This window comes from Octopus sinensis, linkage group LG7 (assembly GCF_006345805.1).
Source record: "Octopus sinensis linkage group LG7, ASM634580v1, whole genome shotgun sequence".
Lineage (NCBI taxonomy): Eukaryota > Metazoa > Mollusca > Cephalopoda > Octopoda > Octopodidae > Octopus > Octopus sinensis.
Genome location: NC_043003.1, coordinates 12,491,205 through 12,504,731, shown reverse-complemented (window position 1 = coordinate 12,504,731; position 13,527 = coordinate 12,491,205). Strand labels below are relative to the sequence as shown.

Genomic DNA, 13,527 nt, shown 5'->3' with positions numbered 1-13,527 from the left:
TAACTATGTGTAAAGAGAGAAACTAAAATTTTCCCTATTGTTGTATAAAATGATTTAATTCTTGTGCAAATACAATGCTATAGTTGTGGGTAACTTGGTTGTGTCTTCTTTGTTACTGAGCCTTCTTTTCGCTACCAGCCTTTAAGGAATTGCTTTCATCTGTTGGACAAAGTGTTGATAAAGTGTTCCTCTTGCTATCAAGCCTATGGCCTAAATGTTTTACTTGTTTTTCATTCAAACTGGCTAGATCTGGCCTCTCACACCTACCCTACAATGTCATTCTGAAAATAAACAATCACATCATTGGAATCTCAAAGCTATGAGATAAAGCATGATTAATGCAGAACAATGTGAATACATAAGCATTAAGCATTATATTTGAGAGAGTAACCTGAAAGCTTAATGGGCTAATGGTATAAGCCCCTTGGTTAGTAAGTAAAGAGTAAAGTTACCTTCTTGAGGTAACTCATAAGGACCACTTTCCCAGTTTCATGGCATTTATAATATTCCTCATCTGGATTGGGTGCTGGTCAGTTACAGGATTACTCATTTTTGCCAGCTGAGTGGACTGGAGCAATGTGAAATAAAGTGTTTTGATCAAGAACACACTGCGTCACCCAGTCCAGGAATTGAAACCACAGTCTTGTGATCATGAGTCTAACACCCTAACCACTAAGCCACGTGCCTCCACTGCCTCTTGGTTAGAGTTCTAACCATTTGCTTTACCAGTAAGTGTTGTAACCCTTGTCATTCTTATTCAAGGAAACCTGTGATTGTATGTACTCATTTACACAACCAGGAACAACCTATACAGGTCTATAACCTCCAGTTGTATCATGCTTTTGCTAGTTGAGGGCCACCAATACACAGAGCAAGTGGTTTATCACATGTGATGTAGTGTGGAAGTCTAAGCATGTAGCATTTCCTCCACTACCTACTCTGTTCTTGTATACCTGATACTGACCAAAGCAGAGGCTAGCAACATAGACTCAATCAGAAAACAGTAGTTTCTGTACCTTTGCACTTCAAACGAACAACAACTATTACATCTCAGCACAGTGATTGACACTAATAAAATTATTAATGTTACTGTTATTTTAATGTCAATATGCTTTATGGGTTTGAGTAAGAGAGAGAACTAATGCTTTTATGTCAGTAGTGTCCTGAAGTACTATTGACATGAATAATTTTTTTTATGAGGGTGACTACCCTTGCAATGGCAGAAGTTATATGCTTCACAGCTTGATGCAGCAACGTTCTGTTTGCTTCAGATGCAAATGGTCTTTCATTTCAAGTGTTTTCATTCATTCTATACTTGATCTGTAAGTGTGGGTAATGTGTGCTGAGGATGTAATAGAGATGTTTTAGTTTTTTTTATTAGTATTGTTTGATTTCTCCGAGTTTGGTATGTCTATATTACTAGTGTTTTCTCATGATCAAGAAGACTTATAATCAAACCTGTTCCAGTTGTGTGTATGTGTGTTTTAAGGATTATAAACCACATTGTCCAATGTGGATTTCCCAATAGCACGCAACTGTTAATTTATTTCAATATTTCCAACAATGATCAAACTTTGACATTTCAAATCAAATACAATCAAAGCCAAATATAAATTTATATCATATCTGAACAAAAACACATCTTGAGAGAAGTGGCAACAGTGAACTGATACAAGACAATAGATTTCACTTTTCTTGAAAGGTGTGTGAATGAGATGAAATTCCTTAACATAGATGAGATTGGAGGTAAACTACTCTGACAGATATCATGTTCATATCATTGGTAATAAGAAAACAACATATAAAAAAAACCTGGCTTCCTAGATATTAATAAGGTTAGCATAGGGATAGATGTGCAGTTAAGAAGTTTGTTTTCCAATCACCTGGTTCTATCATACAGGTCTTCTGTTATAACATTGAGTCAACCCAAGGGCTGCAAATGAAGCTGGGTACACAAAATTGTGCAGATGTTTGTTAAATAAACTTTACTTGTAGGGTGACATGCCTAATCCATCATAACACTATCACATGGCCCTTGGATACCTTTAAGGAGGGGGTCGACAGGTTTGAAAGTGCACGAATCTTGCATGAAGAGTTTAAGCATGCTGCTCGAAAGCGCACTGCTAGCATAGTGAATGGGGAAAGCTTGGTTTGCAATGTTTGTAGCCATGTATGCTTGTCAAGACCAAGGCTCATTAGCAATGGAGCAGCAAATGCAAAATATAAGTTAGTCTTAGAACGTACAATGTTTCTAAAGGTCAGCAGTGGTCTTCCTCGGTCACAAGTGGATGGCCATCATCAGACACACACACACACACACACACACAAAATTATAAATAAGCGCAAAAGAAAAATATTGTATGTGGTTAGATGGTCTAAAGTCTATCTTTCAGCATATTGGCATAGAAAATTTTTTTTTTTTGCCCTTATAATTGTTTATAATTTTCACCTTAAAAGGTATTTTAATATGCTGGCCATTGATAAGATTTTTTTGAAAAATTTTATCCTTATATCAGAAGTAAATATGTATGTATACACACACACACACATCTCTATATATAATTTAGCTTAAATAGTATAATCTAAAAGTTACTATAAATTTTGTTAAGTAGTAATCCTTTTATTTTTTCATATGTCTTTTTACATCTATGTCATTCATTCATCTCTAAAAAGACAGACATCTCTGATTTAGAACTTAAAATTAGTGACATCTAAAAAGACTTATCTTGAATAAATAAATTGATTATAGTTTATCTCAGATGAAGTATTCATCTCCTACTCCAGACGCTTCAACAAAATCTAATTTAATCTAAATATTTTTATTCTCAAAACATCTTGCATGACTATTTTTAATTTGACATAACAAAATTGTTTTTGTTTGCTCCATTTTATATCATTGTCGTTACAATTTGAATTATTGTGAATATATTCATTTAATCGATCAACTTATAGAGTCACTAAAAAAAGAAAAAATTTAAACCATTACAAATTTATTTTCACTTTTGTCATCATGCAATATCATCTCACCAAAAGAGGTGTATTGGAAGGAATCGGTAAATAAGTCAGATTTATAATTGAATAGCATTAAATAAAATAAATAAATATATATATATATGTATATATATAAAGAATTTTAAACAAGCTATTAGTCGTTAATTAACATGAATATCATAATCATCTTTTTAATCACCTGACAAGAGATTTAAAATTATTGCTATAAACACAAACTTCAAAGTAGAACTTGGAAAAGATTTCAAACTGTGTGTGAGCACAATTGTTACTGAAGAGTTGTTTACATTAATAACAAGATAACTAGCTAAATGGTAAGGTAAATTTGTATTGAACAAGTAATATTCAATAGATTCAGCAATATGTAACAGTATGTACCTTATATACCATTTTTACAACGATTTGGAAATATATTGATGTTGTTAATTATAGAGAATAAAAATATCCCAAATATTTAAATTCATGACTAGAGTTAGTCCTATACAAATTAGAGAGAAAGCAACACAGTAGAAATCTGACATTGAGATAAGAATCAAGGAATAAATTCATGGATTTCTTTCTCCTGAAGATTTTAGTTGATTAGAAGTTGACTAACAGTAAACAACTTTTCATTGGAAACAAATTTAACGGACAATTTCTAAACAATTTCTAAAAGAAGAACATCTTATTTTAACAAGTCTTTCCTGAATTTATTTTTTTTTTGGTAAAATAAAAATGATAAACTTATTTAAAAGATGAAAATCCTAGATAATTCCAGGAAGATGGACACTGAGATGTAAATAACGAACAGAACTAGATGTTCACAAATAATATTACAACAAACTGAATTATTACTATTATTTAGTAGAGTGATGTGACACTAATCTCTCAAAAAAATCAAAACAACAATCTGATACTAATTTCCAATTTGAGAAATTTTATTTCATGTACACAGAGTTTTTTCGAGTTCATCACAATTTGCACCAAAGGTTTCTAAATATTGGCTTCAAATTTTCACACAAGGCCAGCAATTTCAGAGGAGCAAGGTAAGTTGATTACATTGAAACCAGTATTTTATCGAACCCCGAAAGAAAGAAAGGTAAAGTCAAACTTGACAGAATTTGAACTCAGAATGTAAAGATGGATGAAATGCCGTTAAGCATTTTGCCCGGCATGCTAACGATTCAGCCAGCTTGCTACTATCAGGTTTCTCAATATTACCCCCAAAATAATGTTTCTTGATTTAGGCATAAGACCAGAAAATTTTGAGGGGAGGGTGTTGGTGAATCCCATTGATCCCAGTAATTGATTGGTGCTTTATTTCGTCAATACCAAAAGAATGATAGGCAAATTCGACTATCACCAGAAATAATGCTTTGATAAAACAGTTTGAAAAATACAACTTGTACACACAGGAGTGGCTGTGTGGTAAGTAGCTTGCTTACCAACCACATGGTTCTGGGTTCATTCTCACTGCATGGACCTTGGGCAAGTGTCTTCTACTATAGCCTCGGGCCAACCAAAGCCTTGTGAGTGGATTTGGTAGACGGAAACTGAAAGAAGCCTGTTGTGTATGTGTATATATATATATCTCTCTATATATAAACGGCAGTTTGTCTGTGCGTGTTTCTGTGTGTCTGTTTTCCGTACCCTCACCCTGACCACGGCTTTCAACGATTCTGATGAAACTTGACACACACATAGCCCAAGTCATAATTCAAAACTCCGCAGCGAAAATTTGAAAAGTTCCCCCAGTTCTGAAAAAATCGTATCGACATGGGGTCGAGAATGAAACCCAAACCACAGACCGTCTAGGGGACGCAACTCACCTGTTTTAACTCTCAAAAAAATTTACCATCATTTTTTTTCCATTTTTTTGCTATTTTTTGGCTATAACTCTCTAAAAATGCTTTATAGTTATTTCCCTTACAAACCTGAGCAACGCCGGGCGATACTGCTAGTATATATATATATATGTATGTATGTGTGTGTATATGTTTGTGTTTGTCCCCCCCAACATCGCTTGACAACCGATGGTGGTGTGTTTACATCCCCATAACTTAGCAGTTTGGCAAAAGAGACCAATAGAATAAGTACTAGGCTTCCAAAGAATAAGTCCTGGAGTTGATTTGCTTGACTAAAGGCAGTGCTCCAGCATGGCCACAGTCAAATGACTGAAACAAGTAAAAGAGTAAAAGAGAGCGAAAAACTTTGCACCACCACCACCACTTTTCTTATACTGGTCTGGATTAGATTGGTAGTTACAGCTCTAATCAGTTCTTATCTATCCATAACAATAAAGATGGATGATGGTGAAGGAGAGATCTCAATAATGAATGAGACTAGAGGAATGGAGGAAGGAAAGAAAGAGATAGCTGGTAGGAGGGACTGAATATGGACAGATTAATGGGAAATTGTTAGACGGATTGTAGGGAAGCACAGTAATAGCAGAGTAATGAAGTAGAGTAAGCAGGAACCATAGATTAAGTATGTACATAATAGTTAAGAGTTATCTAAATGTAAGACATTACATATTCCACCCTCCATCACAACCACTACCATTTTTTACATCCATTTTGCCAAGCTGGTATGGGTTAGTAATGCTTCTCCGGGACAATATTTTGACACTCAGCAAGATCTTTTGTCATCTTTTTCATTTTTTTTTATCATTTTATAAAATCTTACCAAGCATCTATCAAATAATTCATCAAATTTTACCTAAAACATAATACCATTTGACAAAAGATATTTTTCATTTAAAATTTTTTTTTGAAAAATGTATAAGATATATATAGGCACAAGTGTGGGTGTGGTAAGAAGTTGCTTCCCAACCACATGGTTCCAAATTCAGTCTCACTGCATAACACCTGGGGCAAATGTCTTCTAAAGCTTCAGGCCAACCAAAACCTTAGGAGAGGATTTGGTAGAGAGAAATTTTTAAAAGTCTGTTGTGGCCTAGTGGTTAGGGCATTTGGCTCATGATTGTAAGGTTGTGAGTTCAATTCTTGGTGACGTGTTGCATCGCTGAGCAAGACACTTTATTGCATGTTGCTCCAGTCCACTCAGCTGGCAAAAGTGAGTAGTATCTGTATTTCAAAAGGCCAGCCTTGTCACATTCTGTGTCACACTAAATCTCCCTGAAAACTACATTAAGGGGTACACGTGTCTGTGAAGTGATGAGCCACTTACACATTAATTTCATAAGCAAGCTGTTCCGTTGATCGTATCAGCTGGGACTCTTGTTGTAACCAATGGAGTGCTTATATATATATATATATTATATAGAGGGCATTACTATACATAAATGTCACACGCTAGGAGGGACTCTTAAAGTCAAAACTACCAAAATAAATAAACACATCGTACAGAATGCAACTCTTGAAGCAAGTCATTTAAAAACATTTTTAAATGACTTGCTTCAAGAGTTTCATTCTGTACGATGTGTTTATTTATTTTGGTAGTTTTGACTTTAAGAGTCCCTCCTAGCATGTGGCATTTATGTATAGTAATGCCCTCTATATAGTATAAATAAATATATTTAAGTGAAAGAATTGGTGGATTTTTTTCTCTTATGAGGTTTTTCACGCTAACTACTTGATAAATTCTTATAAAAATTTTATCCTATTTTTAAACTGTATATATACATATATATATATATATAAAAGAATGTGTGTGTTTGCTCCCACTATCACTTGACAATCAGTGTTGGTGTGTTATGTAACTTAGCTGTTCAACAACAGACACTGATAGAATAAGTATCAGGCTTTAACAGAAAATGTACTGGGATAAATTCATTTGACTAAAATTTCTTCAAGGTGGTGCCCCAGCATGGCCACAGTCTAACGACTGAAACAAGTAAAAGATAATATATATATATATATATTGGCCTCCGTGCCGGTGGCATGTAAAAAGCACCATCTGATCGTGGCCGTTGCCAGCCTCACCTGGTCCCTGTGCCGGTGGCACGTAAAAAGCACCACCAGACCGTGTCTATTGCCAGTGCCGCCCCGACCGGCCTCCGTGCCGGTGGCATGTAAAAGCACCATTCGATCGTGGCCGTTGCCAGCCTTGCCTGGCCCCCGTGCCGGTGGCACGTAAAAACCACCATCCGTCCGTGGCCGTTTGCCAGCTCCGTCTGGCACCTGTGCAGGTGGCACGTAAAAAGCACCCACTACACTCACGGAGTGGTTGGCGTTAGGAAGGGCATCCAGCCATAGTAATACTGCCAGATCAGACTGGGCCTGGTGCAGCCTTCTGGGTTCCCAGACCCCAGTTGAACCGTCCAACCCATGCTAGCATGGAAAGCGGACGCTAAATGATGATGATGATGATGATGATGATGATGATTTAAAATTAATTTACTAAGTAGAATTGGCATCACCACAGTTCTTAACACATCCGCATCAATACTGCAGAAGCCACCCAATGAAATATATAATTATTCTAGTAGACGAGTTATTTCGGGAAAAAAGCAAAGAACTTTATTTAGATGACTTTTACCTTTAAAAATAAAATAAAATGAAATAAAAAAAAATATTGAGAAAGCATTTGGCACTTTCTCAATGGTTTTTTGAGTGAACTTTAAATAAACACAAATTTTTAACAACATTCTGAGTCAAACCTGGCACAAATGAAGAATAGAATCGTAACAGTGAGAGATTAACAAACTACATGAATGTAGATGTGTGCATGTACATAAGTACGTGTGTAGACAGATTGAAGCTAATGAAAGCAATGAGAAGCCTGTGTTATCTGAGTGCTAACTCACAGAAGCCAATGAGTCATGTGTGCAAGATGCTGTTTAGAGTAAGGTATACTGCTCTGTTTATTTCAGCCTACCTACTGGAATTAGGTAGGTCTACTTCGTGATAGTGGAAGCAAGGATAGATAGTCAAAACAAAAGATCTAATTATGTATGGGGTTGTGGAATATGGTAAATGGTGTCAAAACTTCTGCAAATAAGTTATAACAAAATATAAGAAAGCATCATGGCATCTGTGACTACATGTTAAAAATAATGTCATTGCAACAATATTCTTTTGATATAAACATGTGTCTATAGTTAACTTTCTACCCTCATCATTGAATTATTTTGCACAATGATTTTAGGTGCAGGTGTGGCTGTGCGGTAAGAAGTTTACTTCCCAACCACATACTCTTGGGTTCAGTCCCACTGTGTGGCACCTTGGGCAAGTGTCTTCTACTATAAGCCTCAGGTCAACCAAAGTCTTGTGAGAGGATTCAGTAGACAAAAACTGAAAGAAGCCTATTGTGTGTATTTGTGTTACTGTATCTTTGCCTTGACTTCATGTGATAGTGGTAAACAAATGTCACCATCATTTAAGCAGTGTCCTTTTCGAATCTTTCATGAAAACACGTCTGGTCATGGGGAATATTACCTTACGTGGAAACAAGTGAGGATTGGCAACAAAAGAGCATCCAGCCATAGAAAAATCTGCCCCAATAAATTCTGTCTATGCAAGTATGGAAAAGTGGAGGTTAAATGATGATTTGACATCTTTTCTTTTTCTAGGATGTAAATTTCCAATAACACACCAGAGAAACTTTCAAACCACAAGATATAGGGATCCTTGGCAAAAAGAAAAAGCAAAGCAACATAATATCGTTCTACAGCCATAAAATGAAACCACTGAAGAAGCCTCTGCAGTCATTCAATGTGTTAGAAATAGCAGCAAGATCTTCCTCAGATCACAGTTGGTCATTTAAAAAAAAAAAAGACTCATAGGTGCAAGCATGAGTTAGTGGCTAAGAAGTTTGCTTTGCAATCACATGATTTTGAGTTCAGTCCCATTGCATGGCACCTTGGGTAAATGCTTTCTACTATATCCTTGGGCTGACCAATGCTTTGTAAGTGAATTTGATGGATGGAAAACTATGTAGAATCTCACTCTGTGTGTGTGTGTCCCCGTCCACTACTGCCTGGCAACTGGTGTTGGTTTCTTTATGTCCTCACAACCTAGTGGTTTGGCGAAAGAGACCAAAAGAATAAGTACCACCCTTGAAAAATAAGTAGTGGAGTTGTTTTGTTTGACAAAACCTTCCAAAGCAGTGCCCCAGCATGAGCACAACTCAATGACCGACAAAGTAAAAGATATATATATACATACACCATACATACAAGTGAAAGACATAATTGATAATTTAGTAACTTGTCTAAATCACAACCTATATATCTATTACAAGTGGCAGATATCATAATATTGTTCTACAACCTTAAAATTAAGTCAAAAAAGAAGCCTCTTTGGTGTTCCATCAGTTTCTTTGGTTACACCTGTGTATTATATTTTTCTCATCTGCATTGCTGACAGGTAAATGAAGGATGAGAGAGGTTCAATGCCCTATACCAGGCATAATGCCAATAATGGGACAGATATCAACATTGCAGCTCCTTCATCTAGTTGCTGACACCCTAACTTATTCATTTACTGACACTCCTCATAAAACAGTACGTATGATGTCTGTTTCCCTCCCACCCCAGGATGTGAAGTTAGGCAGTAATATAAAATACATTTTCATGAAATATAATAAATTCACCACATTGTACTTCAAAAATAAATAAAAAAAGTGGGGGTGGGGGTAGCCAAAACAAGCTGGAGTGGAGTTCCTGAATAAGAAGGATCAGTGAGAGTCAAAGTTGTAAGTAGATAAACTGTTTCAAGTTGAAGTGGTTAAAACAGGAAAACTTGATGGATAAATAATAAATAAATATATATATATATATATAGCAGTGTGTTATAAATCAACAGATGGGTTAGCATATAATACATGTGATATCCATTAAAAGATAAAACTTCCTCTCTCTCAAGAACAATTACTATTAATAATTTGTATAGCAACCCACACATACATGGATATTACAATTAGTAACCTCTTTACTTGGTACATCCATCTTTCACCTACTAAAGGATTTTTTTTTTAAGAAAGTAAATCTGAAGAAGCCCATTATTTATTCCTTTGAGTATTTATTTGGCAATATATCAAAAATATTCCAAAGGGGTGATAGTTTATCTATGCTGGTGAAAATGGTACTGCAATTTCCTTTGTAGCTCGAAAACCCAGCCATACACTCATATTTACATTACTATTAATCTTACTCAATATGATATCAAAGATGTTTTGATAAGTCTAGATATCCTACCTGGAGATTTATACACCCAAATTAAATAGTGCTACATTCTGAGAAGCAAGGTATACATGCTTCAATGCACGGTTGTGAAAACATCTAAAGAAATATACGTAATATCTTTATATACATACACTTGTTGCCATGTATGATATTTCTTGCAGATATTTAAAGTTAATGACAAATCCACTCTCAATAAGCTAACTGATTTTTATAAAGATCGATAAGCTTATTCAGGAACTAAGTTATACACCTCCACGTTTGTCATTTGTATAAATATTTTTTTGCAAATTCAGCTTAAATTTTTCATTTTTGCCTCACAGTTTTTCATACCTACTCAATTCTTTTATATTCTCTTATTTTGATTTTTACAAAATCCTTCAAGAGCATTTGACAAATGGCCAAGAAAGTAGGAGTTTCTGAGATAAAACTAATATGCATCCAACCCTAAAATTGTGCTGCATTCAACAATAATTTTTGTTATTTATTTCTGCCCATTCAGCAAATGCCTATGTTGAGATATACTTTCAAACTTACACATTTATCATACTACAAAATGTGAATAGAGCTTGCTTATCAAATCAACTCACTATCACATTGTGGAAGGACAGAACCAGACTGTCACTTCCAAGATGAAAATTTGTAGCTGAAGGTTCTAAAAATGATCCTAAATTATGTGCAACAAGTATTTTCAATTATAGAAATACTTATAAAATTATGCATTCATCTTAATATATGAACATGACACACTTCACACTAAATGATTTGATAAGTGGACAAAAACAAAGCGCACAAAAGAAACTATAATTGCATTAGAATAGATATTTGTAATATTAAACATCTATGAGTCAGTCATTCTTTTCCTTTAAATGAAAACCAAGAAATATGAATTGTAAAGAAATCAAATTAAGCCTCCAGTTTAAAGCAATTTATAATTCAAGAAAAAAAATATACATAAATTTAAAAAGTTGCCACACGTGAGAGAAATCTGGTTTGTAAATTGACTTCATGCTTTTATCTGATATATTTTTCTCAAAAAAAAAACTTAAAATAAATGCTTTAATATAATTAAAATTAAATACAGATTAATTACAATTAATGATGCAATTTATTTATCAGACTTCACTTTCATGAATTTTAATAATCCAACACATACACACACGGAGAAAAAAAACCCACTAAAAGACATGAGGAAAAATGAAGATGTGAATAAGCAATTCATCATATGTGGATAGTTTTGCAAATGCATTTCAAAGCTATTCAATTTTGTTCAGAGAATTTGTAACTTTTTTCTTAAAATAGGCTGCAAACATGGTTATGTAGAAGAAGCTGCATGACTTCATATAAGGGGACTTTAATGGATCATTTGTATGAAAGTGAAGAATTACTGTGTGTATCAATGACAGCTCTGTAAAGAATAGGTATGAAAGAATAGGAAAATACATAGAAAAATGTAGAATATTTAAAATCGAATACATACATACATACATATGAAGAGAAATGATATTTTAAAACATCACGAAGAGATAAGATTTAGAAGGGTTTATCCATATATGGGAGTTCCAGACAAATGAAGAAAAGAAAAAGAAAGTAAAACTAATCTGGGCGATTGTGAATGCCCAAGTGCTGTTTTAAAATACTTTAAAGTATAAAGTTAAATTAAAATTCTATTACCAGAATATTTCAGAATTATGTAAGCTGTGAAGAAACAGCAAAGTATATGGTGATGTGTGCATGTGTGTGTGTGAGAGAGAGCAGTTTAGCAATTAAGATAGGATCTTTGTGGAGAAGGAAATAGAACTAATAAAAAGGCATTTTAAATATCCAAATGGTTGTATTATAAACAGAAAAAAAAGAAGAAAAACACAGAACAAAAGTTTTATAACTTAGTTTTGTTTTTCTAAAGAGCCATTTTTATTTTATGACGAGCAAAAATATTTGGCAAAAGTACAATTCAATAAATGGGAAGAAAATTTACGTAATTCTAATTCTAAAAGTATAAGCATTATTAATATTTGAAGTAGATTTAAAAGATAATAAACTATAAAGTAAACAAAAACTAAACAATAAATAAACAACACTTCGAGATACATTCTTCAAAGAGAGAATGACGTGTGGACAGCAGCACAAATTAAACAAGGTTTTAAGATCCATAGTATTGCTGTGATAGAAGTAATACAGAGGAGGTATAACATAGAAAGGGATCTCTACTTGTAGAATAGTACAAAATGTGATTCTGCCTGCCAAGCAAAAGATTTTTTCATGTTTTTTTTTCCAAGGATGTGTTCTTTCACACATTCATATTTAATCGAAGAATTTGCAAGGGATGTAATACATTGATCTATGTTTTATTCATGAGAAAAGGAAATAAAAATTTGCAGATTTGGTTCTTGTTTCAATGCTCTATGCTTGTTAGTATTGTTGAATGTGACTATTTTCTATCTATTACTTGTTTCAGTCACTGGACTGTGGCCATGCGAGGGCATCACCTTGAATGGTTTAGGCAAGCAAACTGATTCTCGTCATTAGTTTTAAGTCTGGTACTTAATCTACTGGTCTCTTTCAACAGGGATGTAAACAAACCAACACCAGTTGTCAAGTGATAATGGGAGACAAACACAAACATATATACACATATGTTGTAGATGGGCAAAATCATGAAGAATCTTATGTCACTATCACATGGCTCCAGGTTCAATCCTCTTGTGCAGTACCTTAGTCAAGTGTCTGTTATAGCTTCTTGATATACTCATATATAAAATAGATACACACATACATATTAGGAAGTGGAGCCACAAACTTCCATAAAGAAGTCACTACGAATTTAGTAGTGCTTTATAAATTCATTTTGCAGTGACAATGGAACTGATTGTTTCACTCAGTGGGCTTTTCAAAGTACACAATAGTTTGAGAAGTTCACTAAGCATAAATAAATAAATAAATAAATCATCATCATCATCATCGTTTAATGTTCATTTTCCACACTGGCATGGTTGGACGATTTGACTGGGGTCTGGGAAACCAGGAGGCCACACTAAGCTGATCTGGCAGTGTTTCTACAGCTGGGTGCCCTACCTAATGCCAACCACTCCAAGAGTGTAGTGGGTACTTTTTACGTGCCACTGGCCAGGGTAATGTGGCTGGCATCAACCATGTTTGGATGGTGCTTTTTATGTGCCACCGGCATGACGCATGAATGGTGCTTATTGCATGCCACTAACATGGGAATCAGTCAGGCGTCACTGGCATCAACCACAACAACAATTTCCATTTGATTGTGGTTTGATTTGATTTTGATTTTGATGTACTTGACTCAATAGGTCGCCTCAAGCATGGCATGTCACCTGATAATCCTAAGGTACTTTTTTTTTAGGGGACTGGTTATGCGACACTGG

The 13,527-nt window shown here is 34.6% G+C and overlaps 1 protein-coding gene across 17 annotated transcripts in view; it reads right to left on the bottom strand.

The window, feature by feature from the left end:
- LOC115213920 (liprin-beta-1) overlaps positions 1-13,527 on the bottom strand; it is a 488,566-nt gene that overhangs the window by 133,350 nt on the left and 341,689 nt on the right. The window lies entirely within an intron of this gene.